This window comes from Arvicanthis niloticus, chromosome 17 (assembly GCF_011762505.2).
Source record: "Arvicanthis niloticus isolate mArvNil1 chromosome 17, mArvNil1.pat.X, whole genome shotgun sequence".
In the NCBI taxonomy this organism is placed as follows: domain Eukaryota; kingdom Metazoa; phylum Chordata; class Mammalia; order Rodentia; family Muridae; genus Arvicanthis; species Arvicanthis niloticus.
The window spans coordinates 13,381,603-13,400,972 of NC_047674.1; positions in this window are offsets into that span (position 1 = coordinate 13,381,603).

Here is a 19,370-nt window from a genome sequence, read left to right on the forward strand (position 1 = left end):
GCCAACAGACACCTCCAGGAGCTTAAGCAAACAGCTGATGGCCTCTGTCTGGCAGTACAGAGCTGGTCAAGACTAAGGAATATGCACAGATCAGAAGAATATGGTGACAGGCTAGCAGAGAGGCTGGGACACAGTGGGGCCTGTAGCAGGTACCCTATCCTTCTCCTCTGTGGTAGTTTGAATGGAAATGGCCTTCATAGGCCCACAGGGAGTGGCACTTTTGGGAGGTGGAGCCTTAGTGGAGTGGGTGTGGCCTTATTGGAGGAAGTGTGTCACTAGGGGGCAGGCTTTGAGGTCTCAGATGCTCAAGCCAGATGCAGTGTCATCCTCTCTCCCTACTGCCTGTCTCTCCAGATGTAGAACTCTCAGCTACCTCTCCAGCACCATGTCTGCATGCCGCCATCCTTCCCGCCATGATGACAATGGACTAAACATCTAAACTCGATTAAATGTTTTCTTTCTAAGAGTTGCTGTGGTCATTGTGTCTCTTCACAGGAATAGGAACCCTAACTAAGACTCTCCCTTGCTCCTCTCCTTCCTGCTTTAATTTGTTCTCCATTTCAGCAATATGTTTATTGATTTAGCAGGTGACAAACAAACATAGATCCCACCTCATAGGAACACTGGAGACTCGGGGTTGTGTTCTTCCCCCACCCCCTATCCTTTACATAATCAGGAGGTGCATCCTTACTCCCCACTCACAGCACCTGGCTCTTCCTTCCCTCAGTGCCTATGTCTTTCTTTTCACAACAAAAGCCGTGTGTGTGTGTGTGTGTGTGTGTGTGTGTGTGTGTGTGTGTGTGTGTGTGTGTGTGCCTCTCCATGGTTTAGGACCTGTTTATCTTGAAGCTTATTAGGGGTATGACTGCAGGGAGCTCAGCTGTGAGTGACCTTTCACTCCAAACCTCTAGTTTGTGTAGGCAGGATAGCTCGGCTGACAGGCATTAGCCAGCTCTGGTGTTTTCTGTTTGTAACCGGACTAAGCTGGCTTGAGGCAGCCTTGCGAAGAAACCATCCGATTTTATTTCTTTCTTTTTTTTTTAAATGTACTTCATTTTTTTTATTAGATATTTTATTTACACTTCAGATGCCATCCCCTTTCCCCATTCCCTCACCCCTTAGAAAACCCCTATCCCATGTCCCCTTTTCCTTTTTGCATTTATACATTGTTTTAAAATAATGTTAATTATAAGCGTTATAAGTTTGGAATTGTTCAATCAGAGGTGTAACCCACTGACCAACCTAGATATAACAACTATCTTTGACTGGTGGAGATACATGAATATCTGCCTCCCTGTCTCCTCCCTCTTTCTCTCTTTCATCACCTAGCTTCTCCTCTCCTTCTTCTCCTCTTCTTACTCCTTTTCTTCCTCTCAGTACTCCTCCTGCACATCACCCTTCCTGTTAAAATGAAACTTTTCTCTCAAAATACAATTAGAGCATAATTATGCCAATTTGTACCAGCGAGGTACAAGATAGTCCTAATACCCCGTCCATCCTTTTGTTAACTAACCAGCACCTCTGTCATCTATCCTAACTAAAACATTTAGTTCTGAACCTGGCTTTAGGATGAATGTCAGCTGACGACCATCCACTCAAGTCTTTTCTCTTACTGTAAATAGCTATAAGTTTTCAACCCCATCAGAAATCCAGAATGACTGAGTTAACTATAATTGTGGGAAGCACAAAGCATAGCTTCTAAAACTTAGCCAATTTATAGAGACCTCTGAACACCTGAAAAGCCCCTATACTACCGAACGTTGGAGCATCAAATCTTCAGTCTTCTGGCCCAGAATCATCTGACAGACCTTGGTGATGCAGGATTATTAAGGACTGATTACTCTGTCTAGGCAGACATAATCAGTCAACTATTCTGCATGTGTGTCCTTTTCTGGACAGTAATTTGTCTGTAGATGGAGAGAGGCAATTCTTGCCTAGTGGCTGTTACCACACAACTGGAGTAACTCCAAGGATGCTCAATTTCTTCTTAGAATCCACGACAGGAAGCTGTCAGGAGCAGACAGGTCTCTAATCAATATGAACATTAATATATAAATATTTGTAGCATCAGTTCTATGGACTTCTGATGTTTTGAAAACCAACTATCCATGTAAGGTAACCTGGATTGTTGTCTGTTCACTCCTCTCAGCTATTTCTAAATGAAATATGGAAAACACCCTAACAACAAACTCAAAGCCATGAATTTGCTATAGTCCCTTAACTCATAGGTTAACCATCCCAAATCAGTTAAAAAAGTTAAAAAAGGGCTGGGTCTAGGCATTCTATTCCTAAATGTGTTATATAGGCACAATGCCCATGAGCGTATCAATATTCATCTCATTTTTATATTAATAAGAGGCTCGTACCAATGAAAACCTTAAATTTGAGGTCAAAGTAAATTTTGTACCATTTAAGAAATTATAACTTCATCTTGATAATAATTATACAGATTTCTCCCAATAGGTTATGGCTATGCAATAAGTCCTAGCTAATCCCCCCTGTTCCAACCAAACCACTACTTGTCCCTAGAAAGACAGACCATTATTAACCACATTAGTCCCCAAGATCAGGGAATAGGGGTGCTGACTCTTCTTTAACTTCTTCAAGCTGATTAAGGGCGTTGAGATTTTAGAAGAGGGGTGGGGGGAAGAGTAAGTTGATAAGCCTCTGATGCTGTGTCTTCACTGAATCCAGATGGAATTCCAGGACATCAGAGGTTTGGGCAGGTCTGCTCAGTATGCTTGATGAGTAGATACACCAAGGCTGTGTATTCTGCAATATACAATTCTCAGAACAAGTTTTAGTATCAAGAGAGAAAAAAAAAATTTCCCACCCCCAGGGGGCTGACATTTTTTTTTAAAGATGTTAGTTCTGAAGACTTTTTTTTTCCCGCTTGTTAAAATTGGTTGTAGTATTTACGTTTCAGATTTTATCCCCTTAGCCTACTTCCTCCCACCACCCAGAAACCTCCCATCCATCCCCTTCCTCATGCTTCTATGAGGGAGTGACCACACCTACCCCCCCTCACTATCCCCTCCCTGCCCTCACATTCCCCCCACCCCCCACTGTGTGTCCATTTTTTTTTATGGGACCAAGGAACCCCTCTCCCACCTATATCCAACAAGGCCATCCTCCCCTACATATACCTCTGGAGTCTTGGGTCCCTCCCTATGTGTTCCCAGGCTGGTGGTTTAGACCCTGGGGGGCTCTGGTTGTTTGGTATTGTTGCTTTCCACCTGGGGTCAATAACCCTTTCTGCTCCTTCAGTCCTCTCACTAAGTTCTCCATTGGGAAACCCCTGATCATATCAGTGGTTAATTGTGAACATTGTCCTCTGAGTGTGTTAGTCTTTGGCTGACCTCTAAGGAGACAGCTATATCATGTTCCTCACATTATGCACTTCCAGCCATCCACAACAGTGTTTAGATTAGGTGGCTGTACATGGGTTGAATATCCAGGTGGAATGGTCTCCTGATGGCCCCTCCTTCAGTTTCTGTCCCATGTTTTGTTTCTCTATTTGCTCCCTTGAGCATTTTTGTTTCTTGTTCTAAGTAGAACTGAGGCATCCCCTCTTGGTCTTCCTTCTTCATGAGCTTCATGTGGTCTGTGGGTTGAGTCTTCGCTAATCCAAGCTTTTGGGCTAACATCCGTGGAGATATGTTTGTGTAACTATCTTCTTTTGGGGTTTTTGGAAGATTACTTTCTTGCTTTTTCTAGGTTGTAGTTTCCCTCCTTGTGTTGGAGTTTTCCACCAATTATTCTTTGAAGTGCTGGATTTGTGTTGAGATACTGTGTAAATTTGGATTTGTCATGGAATATTTTGGTTTCTCCATCAATAATGATTGACAGTTTTGCTGGGTATAGTAGTCTGGGCTGGCATTTGTGTTCTCTTAGGGTCTGTATGATATCGGTCCAGGATCTTCTGGCTTTTATGGTCTCTGGTGAGAAGTCTGGTGTAATTCTTATAGGTCTGCCTTTATATGTTACTTTGCCTTTTTCCCTTACTGCTTTTAGTATTTTTTTCTTTGTTTTGTACATTTGATGTTTTGACTATTATATGGCGGGAAGTATTTCTTTTCTGGTCTAAACTATTTGGAGTTCTGTAAGCTTCTTGTATATTTATGGACATCTCTTTCTTTAGGTTAGGGAAGTTTTCCTCTATAATTTTGTTGAGGATATTTACTGGTCCTTTTAGTTGGGTATCTTCCCCCTCATCTATACCTATTATCCTTAGGTTTGGCCTTCTCATTGTGTCTTGGATTTCTTGTATATTTTGGGTTAGTAGCTTTTTGTATTTTGCATTTTCTTTGACAGTTGTGTCAATGTTTTCCATGGTATCTTCTGCACATGAGATTCTCTCTTCCATCTCTTGTATTCTGTTGGTGATACTTGTGTGTATGACTCCTGATCTTTTTAGGTTTTCTATCTCCAGGGTATTGTCCCTTTGTGATTTCTTTATTGTTTCTACTTCCATTTTTAGATCCTGCATGGTTCTGTTTAATTCCTTTTCCCGTTTGGTTGCATTTTCTTGCAATTCCTTAAGGGATTTTTGTGTTTCCTCTTTAAGGGTTTCTATCTGTCTACCAGTGCTCTCCTTAAGTTCTTTGAGAGTGTTATTTATGTCTTTCTTAAAGCCCTCTATTATCATCATGAGAAGTGATTTTAATTCCGATTCCTGCTTTTCTGGTGTGATGGGATGTTCAGGGCTTGCTCTGATGGGGGAGCTGGGTTCTGATGATGCCATGTAACTTTGGTTTCTGTTGCTTACGTTCTTGCTCTTGCCTTTTGCCATCTGGTTAACTCTAGTGCTGCCTGTACTTGCTGTCTCTGACTGAAGCCTGTCTTTCTAGTTATCTAGCTTGTGTCTGATCTCCTAGGGGTCCAGATGTCTCTGTGATCTTTTCCAGCTGCACTGATTACAGTGGTACCTCTAGGGTGCCTCAGGATATGGTGCCTCCAAGGTAGTAGTCCAGCTAGGTGTCTGCTGTTCTGGGTGCAGTGTCTCCTCTAGAATATCTCAGGATATGTTGTCTGAAGCTCTGAGTTCATTTGTTCTTCTGTGGCTCTGGATTGAGTGGACCTTCCAGTATGTCTCAGGTGGAATCCCGGGTCCACACAACAGCAGACCTGGCAGAGGTCTGATCCAGGCCTCAGATCTGAGAACTAGTTTCTAAGACACTGTCCAAGTTAGAGCACCTGGGATCCCTGCTTCCTCTGGGTTCTTGGAGGTTGGGGACAGAGCTGCCACCCAAGATCTGCTCAGTACTCTGGCCCAGACCGGAAGGAACCAGTGTTCCAGGCCAGGAGTGGGGAGTGACTTCCTGGGTCCTTTTGGTTCCCAGTTACTCCCTGTTTAGGGCGGGCCCTGCTGTCTGCTTACCTAAGATACTGCCTGAGTTCGAGCGCCTGTATCCCCACTTCCTCTGGGTTCTTGGATGTTGGAGGCAGAGCTGCCACCCAAGATCTGCTCAGTGCTCTGGCCCAGACCGGAAGGCCCGATTTTATTTCTTAACATCTTCTTCCCTCGTTGGATCTTGGGGAATGAACTCAGGTTCTCAAGCTTGCTAGCAGGTGCCTGTAGAAAGAATATCTTATGTCTGTATGGATGAGGCACCTGTCAATAATAAAGCTGATAGCCTATGGCTTAGGCAAGAAATAGGAGGTGGGACATCCAGGAGGCAAAAAGAATTCTAGGATAGAGCCAGGAGGGACATTTACCCTGGTAAAATGTGACAAGACATGTGGTACCTGAGCACAGATAACCAGCCCAGAATACCAGATAACCAGAATGTAGATCAGAATCAATGGTTTATGTTGTTATGATCTAGTCAAGAGAACAGCCTAGCTCTATGGCCAAGGTATTTGTAATATATTTTGAGTCTGAGTCTTATTTCTGAGCATGGGGCTGGGAGGAAGAACCAGCCCTAACTTCTACAGGCTCCTTTATCCACTGACCCACCTCACTGGCTCCTGGGGATGTTTCTACTTTGTGATAGAACAAGAGGTTCTAGGCTTTGGTGAGCATCAGCCCTTCAGCGGCCCTTTCTCTGAACTCTGATTCTTTCACTGGAGAAGATGACAGGCGTCACATCTAGTTACCAGTGTGTAGCAAGAGCTCTGTCATTGGATAGAGAAGAGGTAGGTGGTGCTAGGAGTGGACAGGAGGAAGGAACGAGGAGGGGAGGAGGGAAGAAGGAGGAAGGAGATGGGGAAGGGAGGATAAAGGAGAGGAAAGATGGTGGTAGAGGTTCGTGTCTCTAGCAGTCTCCGGTAGTTATTCATATCAAAAGGTGAGGTATTAGGATAACAATTCTAATTGTGTGGGCATCTTGTGTATTGAGTATTTGCTGATATATAAATATATTTAGTTAATCTTTAAGCATGAAGAGTCTTCATTCTACCGGGTACTGCGAGGATGGCAGATATTGTCTGGGGTTGAACGGAGCACCATGAGGGTGGCAGAGTTGACCCAAGGGCCATGCTTAGAGCCATGGAGTCCACGGAGCTGACCAGCAGAGGCAGAAGCCATGCCAACTTCTCGTGGGTCCCCGGGCCAGCACTCCTGGCTAGCCAGTGCCATTAGTACTGGGAACTTAGAGAGGGAATGTGGTGGCATCCAGGACCTAGCCAAGCTGCTCACATGTTCAGATACTTCCTGCTACATCAATGCCTGATGTTGCTGAGACTGTCTCAGCTTTTCTTGTGGCTAAAGCCCCAGTATCATGCACACATGCGGGCACCCGCACAATCACACACACACACACACACACACACACACACACACACACACACTGACCTTACATCCTGGCCCTTCTCATGACTGTCTGACAGGAGAAAGACTAGAAGGAATAGGGAAAACAACCAGGAATTTCATCTATGGAAGCTTATTCACCCTCTGTAATATATACAAAACATCCACAAAACGATTCAAAGCCAACATATGGAGGGAAATCCATGTTGTCAATAGGGACATTGCCTCTATAGACTGGGGTTTTCTTAGAAAAGAAAACCAAACCCTGAAATTATTTTTGGCTTGTTTTTATAGTGTTGTCTGTTACTGTATTCCAGATCACCAAAATCTAGTAGCCTAAGAACATCTTACCCAGAAGAGCTGAGGATGGACTGTGCTCAGCTGGGTGCTTCTTGCTTCTTTTAGCCTCTCTGAGTCACAGTGAGCCGTCATGCCTTAGCCAAATGCCCAAGATGGTGCCTTTGCTCTCAGGCAGCCCCTGCTGGCTACTCTCCAGCAGGGTAGGGTAGTCAGGCTGGGCTCTTGGAGGAAGAACACAGATGCCTCCTGTCAAGTTCTGCCAGGAGGCTGGTCTCCTATCTTGTGCCCAGTGACCCTTGCTTTGGCCCCGTCTCTAGCAGAAGAATTTGGACTTCTCAAATGGAGTTCTGGGGAGCAGCTAGGTACATTATGTGAGAGATTGTTTTCTTAATTAAATCATTTGAAGTGGGAGGATCCCACCTTTAATCCAGATCTTTTGAGGTGGGAAGGCCCACCTTTAATCTGGACCACACTTTCTGCTGGCAGCCTATATGAGGACACAGAAGAAGGGAGCTTTGCTCTTTGCCTGCTTACTCTCACTGTAGCTGGCAAGTTAATCTCTTCAATGGCATTAGAGCCCAGTTCTTCAGGATTCTGGTGTGTACTAAAAACCAGCTGAGACATCCAGTCTCGTGGACTGAACAGCTACTGGATTTTTGGACTTTCTGTTGGCAGAGTAGACAGCCAATGTTGGACTTGCTGGACCACAGCCTGTAAGCCATTCTAATAAACCCTATTTCTATCTATGTATCTATATATCTATGTATCTATGTATCTATGTATCTATCTATGTATCTATGTATCTATCTATGCATCTATCTATCTATCTATACATACATGTATGTATGTATGTATGTATGTCTATCTATCTATCTATCTATCTATCTATCTTCATTCTATTAGTCTGGTCCTCTAGAGAACCCTAACAGACCTATTGTCTGGACATTCCAGACAGTATCCACTGTCTGAGCATGACCATAGCCTTTACCCACTGTCTAGATGTGGCCTCAGTCATTACTCACCATCTGGACATGCCCACAGTCTTTGCCCCCTGTCTGGACATGGCCACAGATATTACCTACTATTATTATCTGAATGGTGACCATAATCCTTACCTACTGTCTGGACATGCCCACACTACTTGTTACTGGCAGTCTGGAGATGCCCATACTCAGTCCCCAATTTGCTTCACATCTTCACACTTGTGAACTCCCAGTTATCTCCTGATAGTTACAATGCAGTTGCCCCAAGGAGGCACCACAACAAAGAGAAGATGTGAAGATGGCTTGTGTCTAAGAAGAACAGCTCACAGAGAACAGTTCACAGAGCTGGTGGGGGTGGGGGTGAGGAGAAACGTGTGTCCTCCCTCTCAGGGTGCTAGGGCAGTTGAAGGTGCTATGGTATAACTTTAATATTTTCAATGCCTACTTTTAATGATGGTTCTTAAATGCTTTAACCTCCCTTGTAGCCTACCACTCACCAGAGGTATTGGAAAAGAAGGGTTATGGGGATTGGGGGCAGGAAGGGGACCTCTTTAGAAAGGTTCTTTGGAGCAACTCTGATCTGTATTGTCTGGAAATTGGCAGTTCAGTTCACAGGTTAGCAGCGGCAGCTCGATCCACTTGCAGACACTTCACAGATACACCAGCAGTGCTGTTCGGTAGAGTCCATGCAGCAAACAGGAGTCAGCAGTGATGGCACTACCTAGCAGAAACAGCCAGGCCTCAGCCCAGTCAGCACTAGGTCTTGCCAAAGCACGTGAGTCTGACTTAGCAAAACTCCATGTGTGTCTGTCTCAAATGACATCATGCTACCAATCAGCCTGAGTCTGCGGAAGCAGCAAGAACCTGCAGCACACCACCAGAAGTGGTTTTTTGGTGGTTTGTCTCTATGGAATCTGGACAAATAGCTTCTTGGGTTTTTTTTGGCTAAGATCAAGTGGGGAGTCCAGACAAAGGGAACTCAACTAGACAGTGTAAGGCAGAGCAATAACATGTGTGTTGTTAGAGAAGAATCCTTCACTTCATGTGCTTTCATGAGCCTGCTTTAGCAGAACATTCTTTCACCTGTGTCTGCTTCAGAGAAATGTTCCTTCACATGTCTGCCCCAGCAAAACACCGTCCACAACACAACTCACTTTCCAAAGAACCATTTAATTTCCACTTCAATATGCAATTGTGGAGAATGATGGGAGACAGAGAAATATGAATTCCCGATCTGACTGGGATGTGAAAATGTTCCCATAGGCTGGTGTGTTAAAGCGTATAGCTCTGTAGGGCCATCACTCACGGGGGAGGTTCTGCAAATAGAGACAGCGGAGCCTAGTTGGAAGAAACACAGGGTCCTCTGTAACTGATTCTTGGCTTGGCAGGTTCTTCTTTCTTCCACATTTTCAACCCCTGACACTAGATAGGAGAGAAAAAATAGAGAGGAAAGGGGAGACGTTATCATTAGACTACTTTCTGCTGATTAGGGGTTTTGAGTTCCTTAGACCAAGAGCGGAGTGGGCACGAGGGAGACATGGTTAGGTTCAATCTGAGGAAGGTTGCCCAAGGCAGGCAGAGACCAATTGGGATTCAGATAGCAAGGGAGAGGCTGTGGTGGCCACTCTGAGGGAATGTGGGAAAAAGACAGAGTATAGGAGCATAGGTGTGACCTGACCCCAAGGAAAGCACACCCAGGGAGCAGCTGACCCGAGGGTCTCTGAAATGCTGTCTTGTTTTTTTTTTTTTTCTTTTACTGTCTGGAAACAGGAGCACGATATTCAACAGCCATCAACACTGCCTCCCCCAACTGCCTCAAGAGAGGAGCATCGGCTGCTTTATCAAAGCAGGGTCTCCACAACCCTTCAGTGCCAGAGCTGCTGGCTCCCCACCCTTTGTGAATTCTGAGTCTGTAAATGGTGCTTTACACTGGTGCAGAGTGGAGAGTGCCCCTTGCTTACAGCCACCGTGACTCTCCAGCAAGGGCCCTTGGCAGGTGTGGGACAGGGCATGGCACCCACTGCCATCATCAGAGGCAAGAGGGAGCATAGCAGATAGGAGAAGAGAAAAGAACCAGGATCTGGGAATAGTCCTGTGCCTCTCAGCTCTTAAGGCCAGAAGTCCAAGTTGAATGTGGATGTGTAGGTGTGGCAGCACTTCTGTAGAGCCGAGGGTAAATCCTCCATTCCTCTTCCGGTGGGTGGGGTTGCAAGCGAGCAATCCTGGATCTAGAGATCTAGAGATTATAAAGGTCACAGTAACAAGGCCTGGGGTATTGACCTATTGTTTAGGAGACTATCATTAAGCTCCTGTGTGTGGATGTGGAGTTGGCATGGACACTTGGTGACTGGACTTGGCTCCCAAGGCTCCCCATGACTTGCAAAGAGCCCATCTCTTGTCACTGCTGTGCTGAGGTGAGGAAAGGCCCATGTCAGGGGAGGCTACAAAAATGCAAGGACAGATTTGTAGAACCCAAGAGAGCCCACGGAGGCTCCTTCAGCTGCAGGAGCATAGGGGGCCCTTTGGGGGAGAGAGAGCTACTACATCCCCTGCAGCCAGTCTGTGGGACTCAGTACCAGCAGTCCAGTCTATGGGTCCAGGGATCTGGCACATCACAAGAGAGCATGTATAGAGCAGAGTGAGCAGATGGCAGCACCTCTCTGTGTTTGATGTCCTTTCTTAGTGGCTGCAGCCCTCGCCTCACAGTGGGCTTGTCTTAGGTTGGACAGTTTCCTCAGGACTGATAGAGTCCTGCACCCTGCCTAGCTCTGACTTAGTCAGCAGGGCATCTTAGGTTATCAGAGAGAAAGGAAGTACCTTGCCCGTTAAATGGACCGCACTGCTGACCACACAGCCTGCTGTCTGCCCTGGCTGACCTTCAGGGCCCCGAGAGGAATGAGACCCATAGGCCACCCCGTGGGTGCTGCCCGCAGGCAGAAGGCCCACTCAGTCCTTCTTGCCTCTTGCTGATGACAGACCTCCGAGGACTCCCAGAGCAGAGGGAAAGAGCGTAATAAGCTTAATTGGGGCACCATAACCTTATTATTATAAGCATTTTCCCCTGAAGAACTGTAAATAATTCATCCTCAGCGCTCCACAGAGGTCTCTAATTAACCCTTCCTCAGGCACTGCGAAGCCACTTCCTCCTGCAGTTTTGTTTTACCCGCTACCCGCTCACCACGTCGAGAACTCGGCCTCATGTGGCTTTTTATGTGTTCAAAATGGTGTTTTAATAGTGTGTGCTCTGTACTTCCCCACAGACACTCTGTGGCTGCGGCCAGCACTGGGATGTCAGAGACCTTCATGTTCCTCTAGCCTTATACTGTCACATTCCAATAGGTCAGGGCTCGTGAGGGACCTCGGAGGGTTCCTGCGTGGCCAGCATATGCTCTAACCCCCTCTTCCCACAGGCAGGAGCCGGGCAGAGCCTCAGGATTGCCCCAACAACTTCTGCAGCTCCAGATGCATCAGAGGCCTTTGTCTCTTGCAGCTTTAAGCACTGAGGCATTACAAGATTGCCTTGACTCCCTGATCCCGTCAGTAGCTCTCCTGGGGCCATCTGGACAGTGGCACAGAAGCCCAGGCAGTTCACATGACACCATAGGAGGAAGGAACAAGAGAGTTTCTTAGGGTGGCATCACTTCTGCTTGCTGGAGACTTGGGTTGCACAGAGTGTGGGGTGTAGAGAGCATGGGGGACTTAGAATGCCTGGGCAGAAAATAAGACGTGTGCAGAACACGAAGGACAAGAGTCTGGGGTCTCAGAGAGCAAGAAACTGGTTTTAACCATAAAGAACAAGTCACTGCTCACCTTGGGACCAGTTCTGTGACTCTGTGGTGTATGTGCTTAAAGGATGTTTGGAGAGAACTCAACCTAGGGACTACTACTCAGAACTCTAGTCTAGGGGACCAGAGGCCATTCTACAACCTCCAAGGTTCTCTACCTGTGTTGCCCTTGACTTGGCTGTCTCAGGCTTGCTTTGCCCAGCTTCAGGCCTCTCTCCATCTGTCCCAACAACTTGATGGCCTCTACACAGAGAGTGTGAATGTGGCCCCCCCCAGTAACTTATTTGTGGTTATTTGGTTCTTTGGGTGAGGAGTTGGAAGCTAGTAGACTAGCCTTCAGGGTCTGGAGTCAGACAAACAGCTTGGGTCTTTGCACTAAGGCAGAGGCTGTCTATTCTGGGCAGCCAGAGCCACATTGGAGCCTGGCAGTGACACACATGCCCATGTATGCCAAGTTTACAAAAGGTGTCGTCCCTATAGGCTCATCTTGCTTTTTGGTTGGAGATAGAATGGACATGACTTTGTCAAGACAGGAGAGAGACAGCTGGAACCTGTGCAGAGGCAGGCTACATGGCAGAGGATGGCCTTGGAGGGAAGAGGAGGTGACATTACAAGATGTCTGAAGTTCCTAATGGAAGGCAGGGTGAGGGTCTTTGAAGAAACAAAAGGTAGAGAGGGAAGTATGAACGGCGGAAGGACCAGCATTTCCAGCCGCCATGTACAAGCCCTACAGAACCAAGACCCAGGGTCCTAGAGCCTTGCACAACCCATCCTCATGTCTTCACACACGGAGTATAATGCGCTCTGTAGTGGACATCCTTCTCCTACACATAGAATTTTTGAGAGTTCTGAAGTAGACACTGATTCTGGCCACTGTCACACCAGGCTGAAGGGTGATCCCTGGTGGGGCTCACTGTGGAGAGGGTGAGGTCCTTCCTGTTACTAGTAGTTATGTTTTAGCAAGCTTTACCTCAGCTAGACAGAGGTAAAGGTGCTGTTAGTGGCACTGTAGGAACTGGTTCTGATCCAGAATTAACAGAGGAGAGAATCGTGCTTGAGCTGCTGAGGTGCCACCTGCTTTCAACTCTAATACTTGGGAGGTAGAGGCAGGAGGATCTCTGTGAGTTTGAGACTAGCCTAATCTATATAGTAAGTTCCAGAACAGCCAGAGCTACATAGTGAGACCCTGTCTTAAAAAAGAAATCCCCACAGTTGACAAAAGTCACAATGTCTTTGTGGGGTACTCAGTGCAGCTGGCTCACACTCCTTCTTGGGCTTTTCTGCCCTCCCTGAGGCACTTTTGAAACAGGTACAACCCCTCCCTGAGGCACCCTACCTCAGGCCATGGGGGTTAGGGAGCCAGTCTTCACCCTCAGCCTGGGTTCTTCAGGTGCCATGCTGTGAGCTACACTGGTCTTTCCTGGTTAACTCAGAGTCAAGTCTACAAACACACATGGATCCTGCTCACAGCCGGGCCTCAGATTACTGATAGCTGCCTTATGCAGGGCCTGGACTCAGAGCTTCTGCTCTTTGAGGTCCCCTGGATCCTAGCGGGACTGGGCCAGGAGGGATGGATATGTGAACTCCCATCTTTACTTCCTTCTGGTGTGAAAAGACAAAGTTGAATCCTGAGATAGGAAACACATAGGCTCAGACTTATAAACTTGTGGCCCCAAGTATGATGTCACCTTTATATGCTTACTTCTTCCTGTCTTCTCACAGGAGTTTAGAGAAAGGACAAGTTCCCTTTAGAAGGACTGACAGTGCCCTTCTGTGTATCTCTGAGTATACTGATCTCTAACTAGCTCCACCTAGGTTGTGGTTCTGAGGTTCAAACTGATCTTCTGCCAAACTGTGCTTATCTCAAGAAGACAGTTGGCTTGATAGAAATATAAACTATCAGATTAAATGGACAATGTGACCAGACTCTAAACTAATAGTCAGGTACAGGTATGCCCCACTCTTGATTAACTAGGATCAGAAGGGAATAGAATTTAAATGGTAATATGTTTGGTGGTGAGAAACCCTTTTCTTAGGGTTAGGGTTTCTGTTGCTGCGATGAAAAGCCATGACCAAAAGCATGATGGGGAGGGAAGGGTTTATTTGGCTTACACTTCCTCATTGCTCTTCATCACCAGAGGAAGTCAGGGCATAAATTCAAGCAGGGATGGAACTTGGAGGCAGGAGCTGATGTAGAGGCCATGGAGGGATGCTGCTTACTGACTTGTTCCCCAAGGCTTGCTCAGCCTGCCTTCTTGTAGAATGAAGGACCACCAGTCCAAGGATGGCACCACCCACAATGAACTGGATCCTCCTTCATCAGTCACTAATTAAGAAAATGCCTTACAGCTGGATCTTCTGGCATCATTTTCTCAACTGAGTTCTTTCTTTTCGGATAACTCTAGTCTGTGTATCAAGTTGACATAGCCTAGCCAGCACAATTGATGGCTACAATCCTATGGTGCCCTGCAGGAGGGAGTGAAATATAGTGGTTTGAATAGGAATGTCCCTGAGAGACTTATATATTTGAAATGTTTGGTCATTAGGGAGTGGTGCTACTTGACACAGATTAGGAGGTGTGGCCTTGTTGGAGGAAGTGTGTCACTGGGGTTGGGCTTTGGGGTTTTACATTATCAAGCCATGCCTAGTGTCTCTTCCCGCTGTCTTTGGACCCAAATGTAGAACCCTCAGCTACTTCTCCAGCACCCTGTCTGCCTGTATGCCACCATGCTTTCCACCTTGATGACAATGGAATAAACCTCTGAGACTGTCAGCCAGCTCCAACTAAAGGCTGTCCTTTATAAGAGTTGCCATGGTCATGGTGTCTCTTCACAGCAATAGAATAATGACCAAGGCTCTCCTTAAAGGTACAGAGGCAAAAACACTTCTCTCCAACACTGTCCTGGGACTAAAAGTGAGGTGACAACTGGAGTAAGTGAGCAGAGTGGTCAGTGCTCACGTGTGTTCTGTGCACTTGAAAGGAGCAAGAGAAGCTAACATGCAGTCATTAGAACTAGACATAAGGAGAAGGAGAAGGAGAAGGAGAAGGAGAAGGAGAAGGAGAAGGAGAAGGAGAAGGAGAAGGAGAAGAAGGAGAAGGAAGGAGAAGGAGAAGGAGAAGGAGAAGAAGGAGAAGGAAGGAGAAGGAGAAGGAGAAGAAGGAGAAGGAAGGAGAAGGAGAAAGGAGAAGGAAGAGGAGGAGGAGGAGGAGGAGGAGGAGGAGGAAGAAGAAGAAGAAGAAGAAGAAGAAGAAGAAGAAGAAGAAGAAGAAGAAGAAGAAGAAGAAGAAGAAGAAGAAGAAGAAGAATCAAAGAAACAACTTACATACAGTTCCATTGGAGTTATGTTCAAAAGCAGGTGGGACTGCACATGGGTAAACACAGGATGTATGTGACCTGGGGAAGACCTGGACACATCAACACAGATGCTATGACAGTGGCCACCCATCACGTTGGTGGACAGGAGGAGGCTGTGATCAGGAAAGGCTTCCGGCAGCTGATAAAGTTCTACTTGTTGGCCACGTGGGAATTAGCTTGCAACTATTCATGGTTTCTTTTGTTTTAAATAAGAAACAATCTTGTATTTTTGAGAAGCTCGGAGTATTTTCATTAAAAGCAACTCCTTACCACCTAGGAATGATCACTGTCGATGGCTTGTGTCCTCTCAGTCCTTCCCCTAAATATGCTTAAAAGATAAATATGTTTCCAGCAGAATGCCATCACACTGTATGTATGTTCCTAAAATCCAACAGTTCTGCAGCTTTTAATATATTTGAAGTATTTGCAACCACCACCGTTGTCCAATTTCAGGACACTCTATCATTCCAAAAAGAGAATTTATTAGAGCCACTCCTACCCAACCCTCTCCCTAACCCCTGGAAACTGGATGTCTAATTTCCATTTCTATTTTATTTTTAATATTTGACATGGTTGGACATGGCCCTTGGCACACAGCTCATTTCACTGAGTGTGTTGTCAAGTTTCATGTGAATCAAAACGGCCTACATGGGTTCTTCATTCTTTATCATGGAGTGATTCTCCATTGTCTATGTGCACATATTTGTGGGTGCCCTGTGACATAAAGTCCCACTAGCAGTGCAGAGGCTTCATTTCTCCACCCCCTTTCTACCTAGAGACATACCCCACTGTGACATGGCAGTGAAGGTAGATGTGCTGTGACTGGTTACCATTGGCTACAACATCTTGTTGCCTGTATGTCACCATTCAGATGCTCTGGGGAGCTCTTAAAACTGTCATTTCATCATTGGGTTGCAAGAAATCTTATGTTGGATACACTTCCTTTGCCAGATATACAATATCCCTCGGATTTCTACCATTCTGCGGGCTACCTTTAAAAAAAAATGCTTTAAGTAAAACAATTGTTTATGTTTGATAAAGTCCAATTTATTTGCTGTTTGATTGCTTATATATTTTATATCAGATCTAGGACACAATTTCCTAATTCCAAATCATTTAAATGTCGTAGTTTTAGCCTGGTCTATTTTCATTAATTTTTGTACCAGGTATGAAGAAGACACAGAGTTGTTTTTCTGCCTGTATCTATTCAATTGTTCCTCACCATTGGATCTCGTGATTCCCTTTCTCATTCAAGTTTGACCATTTTTTAATTAAAAAATTTTCATTCAATATATTTTAATCATGTTTCCCCCTCCCCTAACTCTTTCTAGATCCCCCTACTCCCCTACCCACCCATGTTCTTTCTTTCTAAATGCTTTCCCTCCTCCCTCCAAAAAAACCTTCAGAAACCAGAAAAACCATGGAGTTTGTTTTGTCATGGGCATGGGGCTTGCCCTGTTGAGTGATTGCTATGTATGCATAATACTCTATTGAAGAAAACCTGTTTTTTTTTTTCCTTTTGTAGAAGATGGTGATCGCAACTAGAGTCTTAGTTAGGGGTGGGACTTTGTGTCTGCTTCCCCGCTCAGAGCAGGCTTTCCTCTGGTTTGAGCCTGTACAGGTCTTGCTCATGCTTCCGCTGTCTCTGTGAGTTCATGCGAACATCAGTCCTGTTGTTTTAGGAAGCTGCTGCTGTCCTTTGAGTCACCCACTGCCCCAGGCTCTTAGAATCCTTCTACCTCCTCTTTCAGGGTTCCCTGATCCCTGAGAGGATGTCCATTTAGGACTGAGGGCATCAAAGTCTCCTACTCTCTGTATGTTGTCCAGTTGTGACTCTGTGCCAAGTCTCACTTTCCAGCCGTCTTATGGGCTCTATATTCTTTGGTGTCAAACAAGCCCTTTGGTGCACTATTTAAATTCCCTTTGCTATGCATTTTTGGCAGTTTTTCATTAATAGCTGCCTTTTGGTTTGTCACGAGGACTCTGTCTACTGTGAACTATGGTGTTCTTTTGATCTTAAGAATTTCCTTAGCATTTACAGTTGGGGCAGGTTTGTTAGTGACATGTTCTCTCACTTAAAAAAAAAAGTCTGTGATGTCTTCCTCTTTCTCCCTTTGTGAAGAACAGCATTGTTGACCCCTCTGGAGCAGTTTTAATTTTCATTGTGGTAGTTGCCACTCCAGGACTTCTATGTAGCTCTTTCACAAAAGGTAAGATCAAAACTGGTAAGAGATCTGCAAGGGCTGGTGAAGACATGGAGGGAAGGAAAGGCCTGCGCACTGTGCTGGCTGTAAATACTTTAACAACTATGAAGACTGGAATGTGGCTTCCTCAGAAAAACAAACACATGAAGCTACGGTACGATCAGTGGTCCTACAACTGGGCATACAGCCAAAGAAAACAAAACAAAATCAGGGTGTCCCAGAGACACGCGCACACTGGTGTTCACCTGGCACAGTTCACAAATGTGGTAAAAATGGGGCTGCCAGTGTCTACCAATTGATCATCGAATAAAGAAAGTATGTTACTCCCAGGCTATGGAACGCCATCCAGCCTTCCTGAGTGTGTAGAAGCTTCTGCTACGTTGCAGAAGGCAGTAGAGATAGATCTTGTGTTTAGAGAAATAAGGCAGACACAAAAAGACCAACACTTCCTGTCCTCACATGGGGGATGTAACTACGCAGATCTCGTAGTGATGGACAGAGGCTGGGAGAATAGAAGGCATGTAGGAAAACAGGGACCAGCAAAAGCTAAGCTACAGTTAAAGCCAAGCACGGAGGTCTGGTAGCTCTTCTGTGATGTCTCTCCACAGGGTGATCACGGACATCAGTCGTGCATGACGCCTTTCAGGAGCCCAAAAGGGAGGATGACTGAAGTTCTCTGTCTACCTGAGCTGGCAGCGTGTACCCGCTTATCTCAGAACCCCGAGAACTGGAAAGTTGCAGGCAGTCTGCATGACTGAGCCCACAATCTAAAAGGGAGCAGTCTCCAGTCCCAAGTTACCCATTAGATAAAGTTTGTTCCTCAACCAACAAGAAGGAGAATTTGGGAAGGGCAAGTCCTGGCCTATGGGAAGAGAGGACAGGAATTCCTCATGGTTGGAGAACTTTAAAAACCACTGTCTTGCACCAAATCAGCACAGTAGCCACGTGTGTCTTTTCCGGGTCCCTTTCTGAAGATGATATATTAAAAATGGCTTAATTTTCATGACCCTCTTGAATTTGTAGTTATCTAATTTCCTATATAAGTTTAACTTTATTTAAACAGTGCCCATTATGTGCACATGCCAAAGTGGCAGCACCTTGGTACATGCAACTGTTTGTTATTTATTTTTTATTTTTATTCCTTGGTTTTCTCCAGACAGGGTTTCTCTGTGTAGCTTTGACTGTCCTGGAACTCATTCTGTAGACCAGGCTGGCCTCCAAGTCATAGAGATCCACCTGCCTCTGCTTCCCACGTGCTGGGATTAAAGTTGTGCACCACCACTGCCTGGCCCAACTTTTTATTTTTAATGTACCTCTTAAAAATAAGTAGGAGAATCAAAATAAATAAAATCAAAATAAATAAAAATAGCTCTTTCTATTGAATTATTTTTTCCCTGTTTAACTGAGGCACAATTATCAATTTTCCTCCAGTTATTTTAATTAATTAATTAATTAATTAATTAATCAATTAGTTTATATTTCAAATATTGCTCCCCCTCCTGGTCCCTCCCTCATTGATCCCTCCCCCCCATTACTCCTCTTCTCCTCTGAGAGGTAGGATCTCCCCCACCCCAGATATCCCCCTACCACCGGCACATCAACTCTGCCAGGTTAGGTGCATTCTCTCCCACTGAAGTCAGACAGGGCAGCCATGAAGACTGAGCTTCCTGTCTGTTACATAGGTGCTGGAGGGTGGGGCAGCTCGTTCTACCCTGTGTTTGTTCTTTGGTTGGTGGCTCAGATTCTAACAGCTCCCAGGGATCCAGGTTTGTTGACTCTGTTGGTCTTCCTGAGGTGTTCCCATCTTCTTCTGGGCCTTCAATTCTTCCCCCAACTCTGCCATAATTGTCCCCAAACTCCATCTAATGTTTGGCTGTTCCTCCAGTTAGTTTAAATAGTTTCTTTTAATTCTGTTAATATATTTAAAATAGTTGACTTAAATTCTTTATCAAGTCCAACACTTAGGCTTCCTCAGAACACCGGACAGCTCT